We start from the raw sequence: 19,636 nt of genomic DNA on the forward strand, positions 1-19,636 counted from the left end.
ACAGTCAAGTCATATCAAGAAAACAAAGCTGCCACCTGGTTAACAGCACCACTTTGAAATACAATCATAGCAAAGAATTAGTGAAAAGGGAGAAGGGCGGCCATCCCCATTGAAACTAGTAACTTGAAAGGCAACTCTCATGAAACAGCAACAAAAAATATTTATTCAATTGCCAACATTTCATTCCCAATGTGAACGGGGCATTGGCTCTAGTCAATTCTATGTTCTATTACGGCAATGCAATTATCTAAGCTGCCGAGCCATCGGTGAAGACCCTACTTCCCAGGCCATTCAGCATGGCCGCCTATTTCAAAAGAGGAAGTGGTGTTGCTTCCTAAATAGTTGCTATAGCAACTCCAGGCAGCTTAATACATTAAAAATCATTAAAAAGGGGGATAAAGTGAGAGACATTTTTATTATCTAATACCAGACAACTGATTTATTTAAAAAACAAAAAAAAACACATAAAGGATTTTGAATGTAATGATTCTTAAAGTAAGGTTGTGGTTGTGTGTATATTGTAAATTGTTTTATAATGCCAACCAGATACAATTTATACCGTTGAAACATAATGCCTATTTTTAGGAAGATACCGTAAAGGTACTTGTATTACAATAATTCTATTTAAGATACAGATTGCAAATGGCTTCAAATGTTTTTATATATTGCGTAAAGGTGTCTTATAAATAAAAAAAAAATTCTGGATAATAGAGCAGTAATCTAAATTAAAATGATTTGCTATAAACAAAGCAAAAAAGGCAAAATGATCACTCGCTGTGCATTGCAGTTGCAGTGAATCAACGGGCACCTCACCAGCAGAAAGAGATCCATTTTAATGAACCAGTTTTGTGTAATGAATGGGGAGACACTTCATTAACCTCCAATGATCAGGATCTGATTAGTAACTTTCTGTTGTCTTTTCCAATAGCCAATTACATGTCTTGGAAAACTCCCATGCCACCGTTATTGAATTTCCTTCAGCGTGGATTAACAGTTACAAATTATTCCGTGAGTTAGTTAACAGGCCTGCTTTGCATTACAGCTCGGCTGTCGAAGCTAATCAAGGAATTCTAACTCCCTTTTATTTTCTGTGCAAAATATTAAAATAAATGAGAATTTAGAGCGCAAAGCACAGCAACAACAATTGACTTACCACAGCCACCGTATCTTGCACTTGACATGTTATCTGTTGCATATAATGTATCTTTTCCACATTACTATTCCAAAGGTTTCTGCTTCTTCATTTCCGGGCTGTGATTGGAGTGGTTACTGTTTCATGCCCGTGGTTGATATGGACAGGGAGTTTGTCTTTTTTTAGACAGGAGACTGATTTGTTTACTACAAAACAAAGGGCGCAAATGACATGAAATCAATTGCACCGCCAGGTTTACCACATACAACACATTCTGTTTGTTTACCATTGGAACCTAATTGAGGACAATGGTGAAAGACTTGATGTAGCAATGAAAGGATACAGGAGAACAAGGAGACAGAGAGTGGAAGTAGAGTGGGTATGTCATAGAGACTCAGTAGAAAGAAAAATGTCAGGGACACCGGTATAAATATACAATATTTATACTGCACCTTTTATTTGCAAAGAGCTTTACACACGGCAGTATTCATGTCGTGAGTGGAAACACATCTGCTATGCTCTGCTATGCATGTCAACCTTTAAAGAGTAGAAAACAACAATAGCATTATCACACAGTTGCAGTAGGTAAGAGGAGGCCAAATGAATAAAACACTGCAGTATCAGACCTTTAACCACTACCCAAATCTTGTTCCTATCATATTGGCATCGCTACTAAGGGATGCACTGCTGATTTTGCTGTAGCTTGACTGTTATGCTAACATGTGCATGGGTAAACCTACTTAGAGGACGAGTTCCCCTGGAAGGCTGCTGTGCCCTGTGGTCTGTGACCCTCTGGGGGTGGGATGTCACTCTCGCTGGGATTTCTTGTCACACGGGTTGGCTTCCCTGAGTGATGGACTGCGCTCTTCTTCTTTCAGTTTTGTTCCTACGCTCGACATCCGACCAAATTATTCCCCTCCAACAGCTTTAAAGTTTCCCAAGTGCCTATAAAACTCTGGAAATACTGATAGTGATCCTATTTATCAGCTGAGTGACCACATTCAAACACAGCCCCATTCATATGTAAAATTCCCAAGGCCCGGGCTCCAAACAGCTTGTGAATGAAAGCTACACTGGTAGCTTTTTTTCTTTTAGTTGGGGCCTTTTCTATAGCCACACAATACCATATAGACTATGCTATTAAAAGCATGTGAAACGGCCCCAAAAGCATTGAAAAGCTCTCTTTGCAGCGTCATTAAAGAGACTCAATAGGCTTCAGCAAAGACTGGAGCTAAGGATGGTTGCAGGGATTAAGACTTTTGAAGTGTTACACAAACCCTTTACTAAAAACTAATTGCTGCCCTTGGCTCAGGATGGTCAAGTATTGGTATTCATTGCATTAAAGTGAAGCTACTTATTGCATTGTTCAGCTTAGATCCCCACTTCATTACCCTGGGACAAAGAATGAGCCTCTCACAAGGAAGTAAATGAGCCAAAGTGGGAAATAAGGTGTTCCCTTCATTTTATGTTTTCTCATTTCAAGGGCTGCTACACAATAGAATTTGCACTGCACAGGTACACATGCAACATTGGTGATGTGGAAATTCAGCTGGGTGACTTGCGCGCCATGAAATATTATTTCTGGTAGAGGTGCGTGGGACACATACACATTCCCGGTGATGTTTGGACATTCTCAGCTGGTGAAAACAACAAACTGTGCCAAAAAAACACCAACCATGAATGTCTTATTAAGAAAGCAAATGTAACCGCAACAATGGCCACAATTTAGGTCAAAAATTTGAAAATGTAGGAGAAATTTACTGCGTTTTGCAATACTGACAAAAAAAGTCTACATATTTTGAATGATCAAATGGTTCCAGGACAAGGTTTGTTTTGTGAATTTATTTAAAACCTTGAAGGAAACGTTGTGAGTTGAACTGAGACAAATTCAAATATCTGACGTAAAATCTGTAATTTATCTGTAAAACACATCTTAATTTATGAAACAATGATTAAAGAATAGTGGAGCAAATGTTTACTTTAATATAAATTCTGGACATATAACCAAGCAGCGTTGTCTACAATATTTTTGGGAGTGTTGCTCTGTAAAAGAGGTACTCTAAGCGGCAGTTAAATAAAATGTTGGTTTCAATATATGCAACATTTGATTACATTTATTGAAAACGAATTACCTATGCTGCCGATCGATTAGTTCTCCCGTGATTGATCAGCAAAACCCTGCTTCCCCAGGGTTCACTAAATGGCTGCCTTTAAGTCTCAATTAATCCTTCAGTCAGTGTAACTCAGCAGCTACAATTTATTCTTATATTACTAAGGTAACATTGTCTATTGTTACAGTTTTCAGCTCAAACTGCTGGGAATATTGGCAACAAATGATCACAAACAGGAAAGTGTTACAAAGATCTCGCACTGCTGGGGAAGTGTGCTAAAGTGTGCTAAAGCCTGTTATAGAAATCAAAGGATGCTCAGCATATTAAAACTCATCAAATTGGCATTGAGTTAAATTTAAAAAAAAGGTAGTAAGTATTATCTGATACTACAGAACTGATTTTTGTTTTTAAACCACATGTAGGATATTGTTTGGCTTGCTCCTTTTAGAGGGAAATGTGCAGGCACAGCTAAGGCTTGGGTGGCTTGTACGCTTTGCCTTTGTGTAAACTGACAATTACAGTCACTTCTGTGGCAGGGTCATACAATGGGGTCAGTCTCTGAGTCTACTAGTCACTACCTTTTTTTGAAATCTGACCTTGTCAAACTTTTAGAGAGAGGGCAACATTCAGTGCTAGCCAGGATTAGTTTACACAGGGGAAAGTTACAAATTGCTATGTGTTTGGCCTGTACAGCCCACCGCAGTCCAGCCAAATGTGGTTCTGCTAATGTCATGTGTGTGAGGCCCCACTCGCATTGTTAATGTAACCCTGAGAATGTTTACAACCTCATGGTTGGATACAATGTTTACTGTGCTCGACATACAGGAATGCTTAATGCATATATTATCAATGCTGTATCAGTTATTAGTAACCAAACAGCTTTTAAGATGGAAGTCACTCTAAGCAAAATGTTACAGTGAGAATTTCTAATGAATTTTTGATGAGGATTCAATGCTATGGACCATCTTTTTCCTGCTTCATAGTGACGCTGCAGTAAATATTTACTGAGATTTCTGCTCACGTGTTTTTCTGCCCATACATAATTTCTTTCATCTTTTAATGTTTTATGCTTCAATTTATCTACCAGGTTTAAACTGGCATGATGTAGACCAGTAGTGGGCAACTCCAGTCCTAACGGAACACCAGCAGGACAGGTTTTCAGGATGTCCCTGCTTCAGCACAGGTGGCTCAATCAGTGACTCAGCCATTGGCCAACTCCACTCCTCAAGGGCCGCCAACAGGTCAGGTGTTAAGGATATCCCTGCTTCAGCACAGGTGGCTCAATCAGTGGCTCATAACTGAGCCACTGATTGAGCCACCTGTGCTGAAGCAAGGATATCCTGAAAACCTGGCCTGTTGGTGGCCCTTGAGGACTGGAGTTGCCCCCTGAGGTAGACATTTGCTCCGGTTTCATATAACTCAGCAACTTTTAGTTTTATTACATTTCTCAGAGACTCCAAAGAGTTAGATTTCACTGAAACATTGGATGGTGTTCAGGCAGAAATCCGCCATACACATATTTGTAAATTTTTTTCCCCCTCTCCATAATCTGGGGGGTCTTTGGAACTGAACCGCACCATTTGTTTTGGGTGGGGTGATCAGTTAGGCCACCAGGTCAGCCTCATTCCAGTGACAGCTTAAAAAGCCATGACAGTCAGGGCATAATGTTACCATTCCACTGGGCGACCCCACCAGCCTTACTGAGCTTTGTTTTTTCTCTCTTATTTTTACTGGCAATTAAAAATAAAATTCAGACAATGGAGGGGCAGCAGGCTTTAACCCTTCACCAAAGCATTGCAGGCCTCTCTTGCAACCAAAGGGTTAATCATAGTGTGACCAAGGATACAATCCCCATGATTCCAATGGGATTCCTTCTCTTTAGTTAGACCTGTGCGATTTTTGCACCTGTTTTGCTCTACATTTGCAGCCAGGAGACCTGGATAAGTAAATACAAGTTCCTGTTGGGTCGAGTACATTTTCCAAAGCAACTTAGTCTGTGCTCTCTGCAGATTTGTATTTGTGCAGCAGATGCTTTTTTTGCAGCAAAGGCTAATATAGGACCACCCGTTTATTCTATTTTTACAGTAGGCTAGGAAGTAGCTAAAATTATCCAGGATATTAAAAAATAGAAGAAAAAGAAAGGCTGGTTTTCTGCAGGATTACATACATACTTTGCAGAGGAACACATTTGTTTTCCCACATAACGTGCATATTGTTTTAATCAGTTCAGTCTTTCATTTTTTTTGGCACAGGTCAAGAACTCTCCATTTCACATAGGAGCCCACAAATTCATTACCCAGAGATAAAAGAAGTCACACGCTATTTAAATGTGTCCCTATTCCAGAAGGAGCTGACTGTAGCTGGAATCCTGCTTCAACATTTTATAACTAAATATTAATAGTTTACATTTAGACAAAGGATTTTAAAGATAGAATAAAGTGCAGCAGAAGAAACAATTAAAAACAAGATGTGCAAAAAAGACGACAAAACCCCCCCAAAAAACCTAAACAGACTATATACATATTGATGAACATACAGAATATATATTTTTTAATTTCTTTTTAAGTATTCCAGCTGTAAAACGGGGACAAACGCTGTGCAAAAGATCCTATTTCTTAACGGAAAAACATCAGTTGCTTTCAGTGCGATTGCTTTTCATTGATATACTGTAAGACGCTGGTTGTGCGCTGGTTTTGCAGCCAGGAGACTGCAGTAAATGTGCTGCAATTTGCTCATAGATGTCTATAAACGGACTTCTCACTGCAAAAGTGGACCGAAAAAGCAACAGATTTATACACGGAAAAAAAAATCTCATTGCTTGTTTTTTCCCCCCACCACCATAGCAAAATGTTATTAAAGGAGGAATGTTTAATAATACCCCGTTCAGTAAAAAAATATTAAAACGCACATGGCAAATAATATTTTGATGAGCAGAAGCTTATAGATTGTGACGCTGCTGCCCTAATTTATCTGATAGGAGAGAGAACTAATATAAATAGCAATTAATTAGCCGAGCAACCAATACAAGGTAACAATGACGTACCAGAAAAAGCCTGCACATCTTTAGTTTTATTAATTAAATACCAGTTAAACTCTGCCATATGCAATATGCCATACGTTATTTCATTTATTTATTTTTGGATACAGGGGACACATCAAATTCAATATAAATACAAATATAAGATGGGTACATTGGGTGAACGCACCAGACATATGTCTTTTTTTCAACCTCATTTACTATCTAACGATTCCCTATTAGTTCTCTAGGGCTTTAGCTTTAAACACCAGCTCCATCTTGTGTGGCCTGTGAGGGTATAGATCAATGAATTGCTTTTCCTAAATGTGTTTTAATCTTGTCTCTGACTCCCATATATAGATTGATAGTGCGACTTTTGAAGAAAAGGTGTTGCTGGTAATCTGTACATGACTAAGTAATGCTGAACAAGAGCTGCAGAGAAATCAATAGAAAAATATAAGCACAAGTAATAAAATATTGATGGGGTCAGGCAGCAAATGACACCCTGGGCATCCTTTAGTCACTATAGTCTTGGATACAGCACATTTATAAAAACTAATACCAATACACACTTCATCTTGCAAGATAGTTTGTTTTAATTCAAATCTGCTAGCTACAAAACTGGAGGAACCTCCCCCCCCCCTCGCCCCCAAAAGGCACCATTGAAACCAATGGGACCGTCTTGATTCATAATCTGGTGAAGTATTGTATAAAGTTTTTGCACGGATTGTGCAGTCTGATAAACAGCTTACTATATGGGGAAGAAAACTGTGGTAGTTATTTACTAAAATCTCCCAGGTGCAAAACTGGTGCAAAACTGGTGCAAATAAATTGCACCAGATGTATCAAAGGAGAAAAAAAACTATTTCTGTTCTTTGATGCATACCGTACAATGCTGTTTTTTTTTGCGCCGGTTTATTTGCAGTTGTGTAGCCGGGAGACTTTGGTGAATACAACACCAATGTGGCAGTTTGATTGTAGAATGCTTCAAAGTTTTTAGGTCTCCTGTATTTTTCAGCAGGAATGAGAGCATTCACATGACAGCTGTCCCTGTATTTGTATTGTTCATTTCTTCTCGAATCTGCAATAAAACATCATTATAACAGGACAGAGGCATCAGTTTGTGTGATCAACCTCATGTATCGTGAAGCTTGAAAAGCTAAAGGCGAAGCCTTGGTCTAGTGATATTGCCTTTGACCAGGTAAATAACTTTGAGCCGTATTATCTAAGCAGTGCTGTGCCATAAGGCAACTGCCGCCAACCGGGAGACACCTTTATTGGCCACTGAGCAAAATGGACTTCTTAAAATGCTTTAAGATATGGGATTTTATGAAGCACAAGGCTGGTCGGCTGGAAATATATGCACTGAACTCCCCTTGCATGAATGCGGTTTGGTTTAAAACAAACATCTTATCAACAATTAGCAGTTCAGCTTGTATTCCCTTTCTCTCTTATTTCCTGTTTACATGCTCTTGTCAGTTCAAAGCTAACAGCATCATAACATGTAGCCTCGGGTTGGACTTGTTCTGTTAGGCTTGGCTGATTATTCTTCCCTCAGAATAAATAATGCTGGCATTTTTGCTCTCTCTACACATGTGAAACATCTGCAGAAATTACAGTTGATGGTATACCTCAGATGCACAAAAACATCTGTCACTTGAGTTCAGCCATCTAATTAGAAAAAAAAAAAAGGACTTTAGCATGCTTATAAAGTTGAAAGGTTTCTTTAAGGTGCCACCTTCTTGTTCTGCCAACTGATCATTCACCAAATACTTAATGAGAGGAATTCATGAAGCCTTCCCCCTGGACTGGAGTAAAGGCTTCTGCCATATGTGCACATAGGGCTTGGAATGTTTGTCTCTCTTACAGTAGCCCATATGCTGCAAGTAGCCCAATTAGCCTTTCATGGGTCTAGTCAATGTTACTCATGTCAACACATGGATGTTGTAAGTCCTGGCACGGCAGAGAAAGAGGCTAACAGAATCCTTATCAGTGTTAGAGGAACCTTCCAGTATATTTGATGTGAGCTGATACAGCATCCGTCTTTCTAATCTGCATTCCCAAATGTAGGAGAGGCCTATCATGTTGACTTCCTTCTGCTCCACATCCTGAAATTGTTGCTTCAACTTCTCTTGCTATCCGGTCTTTCCACTATGGCTTTACACGCTGCTTTTTGGGCACTCTTAAATGTTGCCCTTTCAAAAGTTAGCTATGGAGAGGAATAAAATTATAAGAATATCCAAATATATACCACTTTTTTCACCCCTGACCACTCTATTCTATAAAGGTCTGCGGTGCGCCTACAAAGGGACTCTTTTGTGCACCTCTCTAGATACACTTTGATATAAATACCTTTCAAAAGTTAGTTTGTATGTAAAGCATTTACTTTATTGTCTTTGATTGGCTACTTTATGGAGTAATATTTTACTGTTGATTGCAGAAGAGTTTTTCTGTTATCAAAAGCTGATAGACCAGGGTGGGCAACTCCAGGCCTCAATGGCCACCCACAGTCTTCGACTGAGCCACTGTTTAAGCCACCCGTGCGGAATCAGGGATATCCTGAAAACCCAACCTGTTGGTGGCCATTGAGGACTGGAGTTGCCCACCCCTGTCAGATAGATGAACAATATCTGTGGGGAACGTTTATTTTGGACCATGGACAGATAGGCAAAACATCCTCGTTTTGGATGCAAAGTTCATTCACTAGTCTTGTTCAGTTCATTACTTCCATATGCACCAACATCCTGGTTCAGCAATGTGTACCCCGAGCACTGGTGAATAAAGGTCAATAAACTAGTGACAAAGTAGTATGGACAAATCAAACATTACTTTGTATGCATTCATCTGCCTTTCTTTAGGTGGATGGAAACTCCTGCATAAATAATGTTCTTTAGCAATGAATAATGGCTATTTACATTACTCTTCTTAAAGCAAACAATCAAATTGAAACAAGTATCCCGTGCCATCTGTGCAAGGCAATCAGCAATGATCATCAAGTGGTCTGTTACGGAAAAGTCATTACTTAGTGCACCTCTGTGACATTTTAGCAATTATAAGCAGGTTACAAATTGATGAGTAAAGATGAATTAATGATATATCTCAGCATTTTACTCATTCAGTTCACAATCTAATTTTCTTTTTGGATTAGACAGTCATCTTGGATATTGATGCTTTCACATGCCCCTTTATAGAATGCAACTAGAAATTATTTCCATGGTAGAATGCAAGGGCCCATCCCGTGCCAGGAAAATCACTGATCTTCCTCACTATTAAAATGCATTAACATTAGGGAAAGATGGAAAGTGGTCAATGGATCAAACTAATGGATGCCCCCATGGGAGACTTGTGAATAAGGCAGTTGCTTACTTTTAGGACACTGCAATCATCCCCAGTGCTATGGCCGTTGAAAGGCCTACAGGAAATAGCTGAACGAATGTAGTTCTTTAAAATTCCAGCACAATGATATACAAGACAAAGCAACAATCCCAGCTGCTCTTTTTTGTTTTAATTTTTTTTTCTAATCTTACATGAACCTAGGGGTCCCCCGGAGTTTATTCGTGGTCCCCCAACATCTGGGGACCCCTCAGTTCTGGAGATATTGAAAGTGTTTTTTATACGTTTGAGTCAAAATACTGTAAATAGAAACATAGGCATACCCCACATTAATGTACAGAATGGGTCCAGAGCGTGTATGTAACACAGGCATACCCCACATTAATTTACAGAATGGGTCCAGAGCGTGTATGTAACACAGGCATACCCCACATTAACGTACGGAATGGGTCCAGAGCGTGTATGTAACACAGGCATACCCCACATTAACGTACGGAATGGGTCCAGAGCGTGTTTGTAAAGCAAAAATTTACTTAAAGTGAAGCACTACCTTTTTTCACTTCGGCAGAGGTAGGGAGCCGGTATTGCTGTTCAGGACGTGCCTGTGTCCTACTCACAGGCGCATGCGCGAGCTGCCGTTTTCCAATAGAGCGAGGGGAATCAGCGCGTCACACAATTACGGCGGTCTGTAGGGCTGAATAAGTGTCCGTACTGGCGAAGCGAGCGTACGGACACAGGGGAATGGTGCTATTGTAAATACGTCCGTACTCGCGAGTGTCCGAAAAGTGAAGGTCCGTATAGCGGGGTATGCCTGTATAGGATAAGTATCTGTCGTCTAAATTTAGCATAGGGTGAACTTGATGGACATCCTAGTTTTTTAACCTCATCTACTATGTAACTATGTAAATATCTACGATGTTACTATGTAACTATCTACTATGTATGGGGTGCGCAAACTGAGGGCGCTACATTTTCTGGGGGATGGGCGCTTACAGAGGCCCTGCGCACTTCCCCACAACATTTAAATTAAATGCCGGGGGAGCGAGTGATGCCTCTGTAAGTCCCTTACCTTGTCTTCGGCGGCTTCTAGCGACGGGTCGCCATGGCATCTTTTTTTTATATCAAGTGTTTTATATCAAGTGTTTTATATCTTCTTCCTACTTTTCATGTTAACATGCCATAGTCCCTTTTTTTTATTGATGTGATTTATGTAGATGTGATATTTAGATTTAAGAATCTGACAACTTTTTCATTTGATGTGTTAAATAATTATTTTCAGTAGTAACACATCATTAGTACTGTTGATTATTATACAGGCATACCCCAGTTTAAGGACACTCACTTTAAGTGACATAATCGCCCAACAGGCAAACAGCAGCTCGCGCATGCGCCTGTCAGCACGTCCTGAACAGTAATACCAGCTCCCTACCTGTGCCAAAGCTGTGCGCAAGCGGGGAGATTATAGAGCCTGTTACAAATGCATAATTTACATCAGTTATGCACGTATATGACGATTGCAGTACAGTACGTGCATCGATAAGTGGAAAAAAAGGTAGTGCTTCACTTTTCGCTTTACATACATGCTCCGGTCCCATTGCGTACGTTAATGCGGGGTATGACTGTATTTAGTGCAGACCATCTCTGCTTATTTTATATCAGTGTTGCTGTGATATCAACAACTAGTTTTGCTTTGTGATATAATACACGTGCCTTTACAGTGCAATGACATTGTTTACAGGAAATATGGACAGATCACAAGCCCTCAGTTCTGATTATCTGCAGGACAATGTCATTTTCAGCAAATATATCAGCTAAAAACTGTAGTGCGGTAGCAGATTTGTGAAAGGCCGCTGCATCACTTCCCAATGTCCGTCTGCTTACTGACCGGTCAGGAAAACACTGTGCCGTTTGTTCCAAGTACATTTTTAAGGTGAAACCCACACTGATTTAATGTTTTGGGGGAATCTAATATTCTTTCTCTGGGAGCCACTGGATGAGGGGAAATATATATATAGGGTCCATGTCAGATTGGATTTGAAGCAAAAGTTGACATTGTGTGCTCATTTGCATGTCATTTCCCAGAATCCCTTGCTGCAGTGGAAGCACTGTATGCTAGGCGATAATGGTGAAAAGCAGGGTTGCAAACCTGTCTAAGGCTGCGGCCCCGCTGCCTGCGCTGCACGCGCGCCTGTGAGGCAGGTGGCGCGTGCAGCCGTGTCCTCCGGTCTGCAGAGAACTGCAGAGGGAAAGACAGGGATGAGCGTGACAGGGGAGTGAAAGGGGCGCGGCCGTGATGTCACCCGGCAGTTTCACCCTCATTGGCTGAACAGCCGCGGGGTGTGGTCTAGCACTCCATCGCGACTCCTGCTCTCAATTTTCTTGAGAGCAGGAGTTTCTGTCAGCGCAGCGCGGCGGCCCCCCCTCGCAGCGGGGCAGATCTTGTCCCTGCAGCATCCGCCGCAGCGGGCGCTGCAGTAGCCAGCGGAGATCTGGCCTAAGACATGTTTATGTGCTCACAAGTGATATTTTCATTATATTTATATATATATATATATATGTATATATATATATATATATGTATATATATATATATGTATATATATATATATATTATCTTTATATATAATGATAGCAACAAATGTCTTATCCGTCTTAGATAAATGATATATGTTAGAAATAAAAATTTGAGCAAAAAAATGTTTCAGGCTTTTAATTAAAAAAAAAACATACAGTATTTCATTTACGAATGAATAGAAATATGTTCTGGTTATAACATGCTTTTGTTCTGGTTATAACATGTTTTTGTTTGTGGTCTTTGTATTCATATACTCCAAATATTTCTTTGGCATGGTGTTTTTTTTGAGAGGGGTCTGTGGTTTCACTTATTCACACAAATTTACCGGGAAACAAAGCAACTCTATTACATTTGAGTCAGGCCTATTAAATCCCTTACTCAAAAAACGTTGTGACTTGAAGTGCGGTTTCTCAATGGTCTCTTGATCAAAGTGGAGAAATGAGTGGAGTGGCGGTTGAATGGCTGTCTTCTCTCACTGAATAGGGGCACGGACTTATCCACACAAAAGTGATTTCCCAGCTTGAAACTTCTTAGCATGTCAACTCCAATGACATGGTTAGATCCAGGCTCTCTCCATATCCATTCCTGTCTTTTATCGTCTTATAAAAGTGACTAACATGAAAATCCCAGAATTATAAAGTAATAAATACCCCCCCCCCCCCCCTCCCCCGCCCCAAGAAAAAATTGCAGGCTTTCCAATTGTGAATGCAAATCTCAGAAACATTTAAACGGGGGAGTTTTTTGCAGGTTTATTGCCTATGGAGATATATAGATCACTTTTCTTGCTGAGTAATATCAGAAATAATCCTTTTTTTGAGTGCAAATATTTTAAAACTATTTTAAATCCATGTGGTTAGTCTGTATTCAACCACACTGAGATTAAATGAATGGTCAAATTCCTGAAGATATGTTGTTACACATTGCAATGTGGCAGTAAAGCCATTTCTATTTAATACAATATACAGCTCAACCCCCTTATAACGCTGTGCTTGGCGTCCAAAGAATCACATCGAGTTATAAGCGGATCGCGTTAGAAATAATGTACAATTGTGTGCATTGTACAATAAAGTATTTAAGATACCAATAATCGTGTAGTAAAGTATCCATACATACGAAAATTGGGAGCCACGCTTACATCGCGTTATAAACGGATTCGCTTTGTAACGGATCGCGTTATAACGGGGTTGAGCTGTATTTGCCTATAATGCTATAATTTGTGCTTTGATGCACTTCACAACAGCGTCTCTTCATTGTTTCTGTATGCTCCCTTTTCCATCATTTTATTATATACAGTACACACTAAATAAATAAGATTATGGAGGTAGGCTGGCAAACAAATGTCTGTAAACACTGCATTGATTAATGTTATTGGCTAGGTAGTGGTTTATTTGCTTTCATATGGAATTCACCGAGAAACAGCTATGGAACATATGGTTCATAGAGAAAAAGATGTATAATGAGCAAAACTAAAATAAACTAAAAACTAAGCAGCAATACCACAAAGGTTCCCTTTTTTTCAAACTTTGCCCAGCTGGAAACTGCTATCATTAATCAGCTAGTTAGCATGCTTCTTCGACAAAATATATCACATTTACAATGTTGATCCCTCTGCAAATGTGCTTAAAGATACTTAATAATCTTTGAAATTGTTCATCTGTTCTGGGCGCGGTTGTATATGCACTTACAATAGTTAATTTAACGTAAAATCATGGTAAAATAACGTCTGCAATATCGATACCTATACATAGTAACGCTTCTTGGTAACTGTATGATACGTGGGAGTTATATGGTACTGATTTGTGTTGATATTATTACAATGTTTGGAGTTCTGAAGAGCATTTGTAATGTTGCCATGTTACAAAATTAAAATAGTTAATCAGTCTTAATTTATTCTTCTCATCCATAACGAAAAGCTCAACGATGAATGAATGAAACGGGTCACAATGACATGGCCCCAGGAGGTTTAGGTTACTATTATTTTTTTTAATTTACACATTTTTAAGTATGCTTTATTTTTAAGGAAATGTGATTTATTTAATAAAAAAAGTTCCTTTCCATTTGAGATTATGGATAATGCCACAAACAAACCTTTAAAGAAAAAGGAAACAAAGGACCCCGAAAGCCGAGCACTCAAGATAAAGTTAATTTATTATCAAAAACAGTCAAATTAATCACCCTAAATCAGGGGTTCTCAACTCTAGCCCTCAAGACCCTCCAACAGGTCAGGTTTTCAGGATATCCCTGTGTAACGGGTATTCCCCAACCCAATCGCATATAGAGTGTATGTGAGCGGGAACCTATATGTTACCAGGTGTGGTGCGTTATACCTGTCAGGCTCACAGGAGGTCTGAGCCTCCGCTAGTGAGAGCCTGGGGTGAATCCTCTGGAACGATCTTACTTACAGCACCTCCACCTGTGCAGGATTCAAGGAGTGTAGAATGTCCCCTACACAGGACCCACATATATGGAACCACATACACCAAGGTATATATAACACAGGTTTACTATATGGGCAGATAACACAATATACATGCATCAGCAATATGACATCAACAGTACATAACTTCAGTGTCACCCTGTAACACTACTAAGCACAACTATCCACACACCTCGCAGGGCCTTAACCCCTCACAGTATTCCCAAAGTCCTTGTACCCAAAGTCCCAAGAGTCTCACAACCCCACCCACGTGTGGGACAGCGCTGCCCACTAAGATGAAATGTATAGGTGGTGCACTTGGTGACTTGGATAATACCTGCCCGGTGCTTTCTGCAACCGGGTACCGCAGAACTGTGGAAGAGGACCCGTCTGTGTCCAGCGCTGAAGCCTCAGCGATGGGGGTCTCCTGAGCAAGCTCACCGCTCAGACAGTCTCTGTCTCTGCTCTGCAGAGAATGATTCCTTGTACACTGACCCTTCTTGTCAGAGCACACAGCACTGCAGCTGTGTCACTGACTGAACTGACTAAACTGACTGCTAACAGGGCAAAGTCCCTACCTAAGGGGCCTTCCCTAAAGCAGTCAGAAGCTGAAGGGAAGTGGGGTCTAGCTGGGGCCTAAGGGGAGACTTCTGGCCTAGTGCAGGAGGCTACTTTCCTCCCTGCACAAACACACCCTCCCCTCTCTGTGTCCCAGCTCCTAACTGACACTCCCTGTCTGCACACAACAATGTATCCAAAATGAGAATCTGTCAGCCTTAGTGGCTGTCTGACTGCATGTGACAGGGATCATAGGGCAGTCCCCAGAGGCTGCTGGGAGTTGTAGTCCACTCTGGGGCTTTTCCCTATGAGGACCGCATGGGCGCCTCTCTAATGGCCGCTACCTCTCTCTATCTGCGCCTGCGCTAGATTAATGGCCGCCGCGCCACTTTCCTGAGCATTTGTGTAATGGCCTTCGCGACTGCAAACGCGCACCGCGCATGCACGAACGCGCACAAGATGGCGGCGCCCTGTCACTGATGCCGCCGAGAGCCGCGATCGCCCCTGGAACTGCCTGACATGGTGCGGGGGTACCCGCTACTCTGCGCAAGTGAGGAGGGCCAGGGGGGACCCTGCTATACCTGCTTCAGCACAGGTGGCTCAATCAGAGGCTCAGTCGAAAGAAGGGATATACTGAAAACCTGTTGGAGGGGCTTCAGAACTGGAGTTCTCACCCCTGCCCTAAATCACATCTAAAAAACACATTTCATAACCCCCCCCCCTAAAAAAGAGAGACACAAACACCTGAAGAGAAAGACGCTGACTGTGACGTCAACACAAGATAGTATGTACTGTATGTATGCCAATAATATAACGGAATATATGAGGATCACGTATTCCTCTAGATCAGTGTTTTTCAGCCTCTTTTGGTTAAGGTTAATGGTTAATTATATTGTGAAATTCTGAGGAACCCCAACCCTCTCTAATAGCAGGTCTGAGATCAGATGTATTGTAAGGAACCCCAACCCTCTCTAATAGCGCCTCTGAGATCAGATGCATTATAAGGAACCCCAACCCTCTCTAATAGCGGGTCTGAGATCAGATGTATTGTAAGGAACCCCAACCCTCTCTAATAGCGGGTCTGAGATCAGATGTATTGTAAGGAACCCCAACCCTCTCTAATAGCGGGTCTGAGATCAGATGTATTGTAAGGAACCCCAACCCTCTCTAATAGCGCGCCTGAGATCAGATGTATTGTAAATTCTTCTGTATTTCGTACCGCTTTCAAATAACCTGAAAATTGCAGGGAACCCTTTAGGGATACCTGGGGAACCCCTGTTGAAAAACACTGCTCTACATTCTTTAAGTGTAACCTGAGTTTCTCAACTATATACTAACAAAATGTATTTGTTAACTAGTGGAATTGTGTGGGGTCCCAGCACTCAAAAATATCAAAGTAAGCAAATGATTTCAATAAAAAATGATATAATGTAGTGTGATGAAAGCATCTACAGATGGTCAATGGATGTATGGTCACATAAGTACAAAGGTATTTTTTGAAGAAAAACTATTCTCAGAAAGAACAAGTGCATCTGCTTGGATTGATATCCTAGAACAGCCAGAGTGAGAGTATGTATAATTCAGATTACAAAATGACATGCTGTATGCCACAAGTTGCTGGCATCTTCATGCATGGCCCCCGCGTGGTAGAATAGGAGTCCAATATAATTGTGGCACAGAGTAAGAGTCTCTCAATGTCAGCAAATTATATGGCTCACGAATGTTATGAAAGTGCATGAATAATAGCTATATGTGGGGCCCAAAACAGTACGCAAAAAATCCTTATTTAACTGTATTCATGGTTTAAAATCATACAAAATAGTCTCCACCAACCCGCGTGGTTCAGGAGGGTAAACATTTTCGGGCTAATTTAGCCATTCTTCTGGCACATTCCCATGTTAAAAAGAGACTAGTGGAACTTCCCTGAGTGTGCACGGTTGAAAAAGTGTCCAATGGCTCTTTGCTGCTTGCAGTGTCTCTGTGCTGCGTTCCGTGCGTTCCGTGCGTCCCGTGTCAAAATACCCCTGAACATGCTTGCCCCCCCCCCCCCCCGCACCATGCTGGTTGGTGGAGATTTTTTTGCATTTACCACTTTAAACAATTAATACAGACAGGGCAGCAGACATATTTCCCGGGGCCCAGAACGACAGTTCTGACCAGGCCCCCCCCCCCTCCCCAAAAAATCCCGGGAGCTTTAAACTTTGCCAAGATACCGGTACCTCCTTTAGATTGCTCCTTTAATAGGTAACAAACTCCAAATTCTGGAGTAGTTCCTTGCAGTGTCACAGTCAGCAGCTCTCTGTCCGGCACATGAGTTAGTTGGACGTGTGGATCCGCCATATTACTTTTGAGCTCGGCATCTTGCTCAGGTTCCAGTCCCCGGATCTGACGTTGTCTACAACCACTCAATCAGCCCCAGATACGTTGCGCCTTGATTTGCTTCATCAGGGCAATCTGATAATGTATAAACCTTTCTAATATGATGTCCGGAGAGCATTATTACAATATTACAATTCATCCACAGAATCACCACTTTTCAAAAGCCCTTTGACCTCTGTGGGTACAGGGGTCACACTCTTTATGTGCTGTAGAAAAACTTTCTACAAGCATCAAATCCTAAATTAGGGACAAAAAGACAGAAAGGCTTTCGATTGATGCTTCTATGCCTTACATTATACATTTTTAGCTCTAAGGTTGACATCTAGTGTTCAGATTTTTCCAAACCACCTTAAAGCAGCATTTCATTACAAATCCTATATTATTATTATTTTTTAATACATCAGTTGTATAGTATTAGAAAATAAATACTGCGTTCTTTTTACATTTCTTTCACTCTTTCTGCCCTTTTTAATTACTTTTAATGTATTAAGCTGCCTTGAGTTGATATACAGTAATAACTATTTAGGATGCAACACCGCTTGACTTCCTCTTTTGAAATAGGCGGGCATACTGCATGGCCTGGGAAGCAAGATCTTCACTGATCGATCGGCAGCTTAGATAATTACATTGCAGTACAGGCAAGGAACTGTTGCATTTAATAGAACAAACAAAAAAAATAGGCCTTGTTTATTGGGACTATTCCAATTAAGCAAACATTAAAAAATATGCGCTTTGCCCCTTCTGTCATTTCATGCCATTTTATTGCGGTTTGCTTTTGTAACACTGAACTGTTGAGAGATCTTAACAATGGCTTAATCAGCAGGTCAGTGAAAAGAGGACTGAAATGGAATAACCTACAACACAATACAGATTTCTTTCATTGCCCCAGCACCTGTCACACCGCTGTTTAAAATATCTTCATTACTCAGTCATCACTGTTGATTTCCCACCAAGCTCATGTGTCAACAATGGGCATTAAATGCCTGCAATATTTGAATAGCCTATGTCAGGTTCATTAAATTAAATTACAGTACTATTGAAGTCATTTTTAGCCATTCATCTGGTTATAATTAAAAAGAGAGACGTTTTATTCTATTCAAATTGATGGGCCATATTGATGTATGCCGATATGTATCATTGTTTGTACTTAGGAGCAATCCAAGCAATATCCTATATGCCATTTTTAATAAGTTTTAATACACTGAGCATCCTTTGCTTTCTATAGCAGACTTTAGCCCATCTCCTCAGCAGTGCGAGATCTTTGTAACACTTTCCTGTTTGTGATCATTTGTTGTCAATATTCCCAGCAGTTTGAGCTGCAAACTGTAACAATAGATAATGTTCCTTTAGTAATATAAGAATAAATTGTAGCTGCTGAGTTACACTGACTAGGATTGATTTGAAACGGAAAGGCAGCAATTTAGTGGATCCTGGGAACATGATTATGCTGATCAATCACAGGAGAACCAATCGTTCGGCAGCTTAAATCAACGGTAATCAAATGCTGCATATATTAAAACAAAATATATATATATTTTTTTTTTTAAACTGCTTGGATTGCCTCTTTAAGGCCTGTAATATAGTGCGCACACATGCGCTACGGTGCACGCATCAATTAGAATTGGCTGTGTTGCCAGACGTTTCTATACTAGGGACGGCCGTGAGCAGTGGCGCAGCAGACCCGGGAAATTACAATAAAATTGTATTTTCGCGCTGCTGCCGCACCGCAAACCAATCACAGAGCGGCCTAACATGGTGACATCAGTCACGCTAGTTAACCGCGCGCATCACCGCTTGCAGCCTACCAAATAAATGTGCACGCGCAACGCCAGGCGCACACTAGCGCCTACTATATAACAAGCCTAAGGCCCCTATACACCATGTTGGAGGAGACTTTAGTCACGTTCACTTGAGGAGCTTGGCTATTTCCAGTATTAGCATTTTATTGTTATCGTGAACACAGAGCTAGCATTTTTACTGTGGCCCTCCATCTGAATATTCAAGCCAATCCAAACAGTAACAGAGTTTATTTTTATATTTTATTAAAAGTGGTATTTTTATCTTCTAGTGCAATTGTAATACGCACTTTGCCCAGGTCACATCAGTTTGCAATTTT

This window comes from Ascaphus truei, chromosome 11 (assembly GCF_040206685.1).
Source record: "Ascaphus truei isolate aAscTru1 chromosome 11, aAscTru1.hap1, whole genome shotgun sequence".
Lineage (NCBI taxonomy): Eukaryota > Metazoa > Chordata > Amphibia > Anura > Ascaphidae > Ascaphus > Ascaphus truei.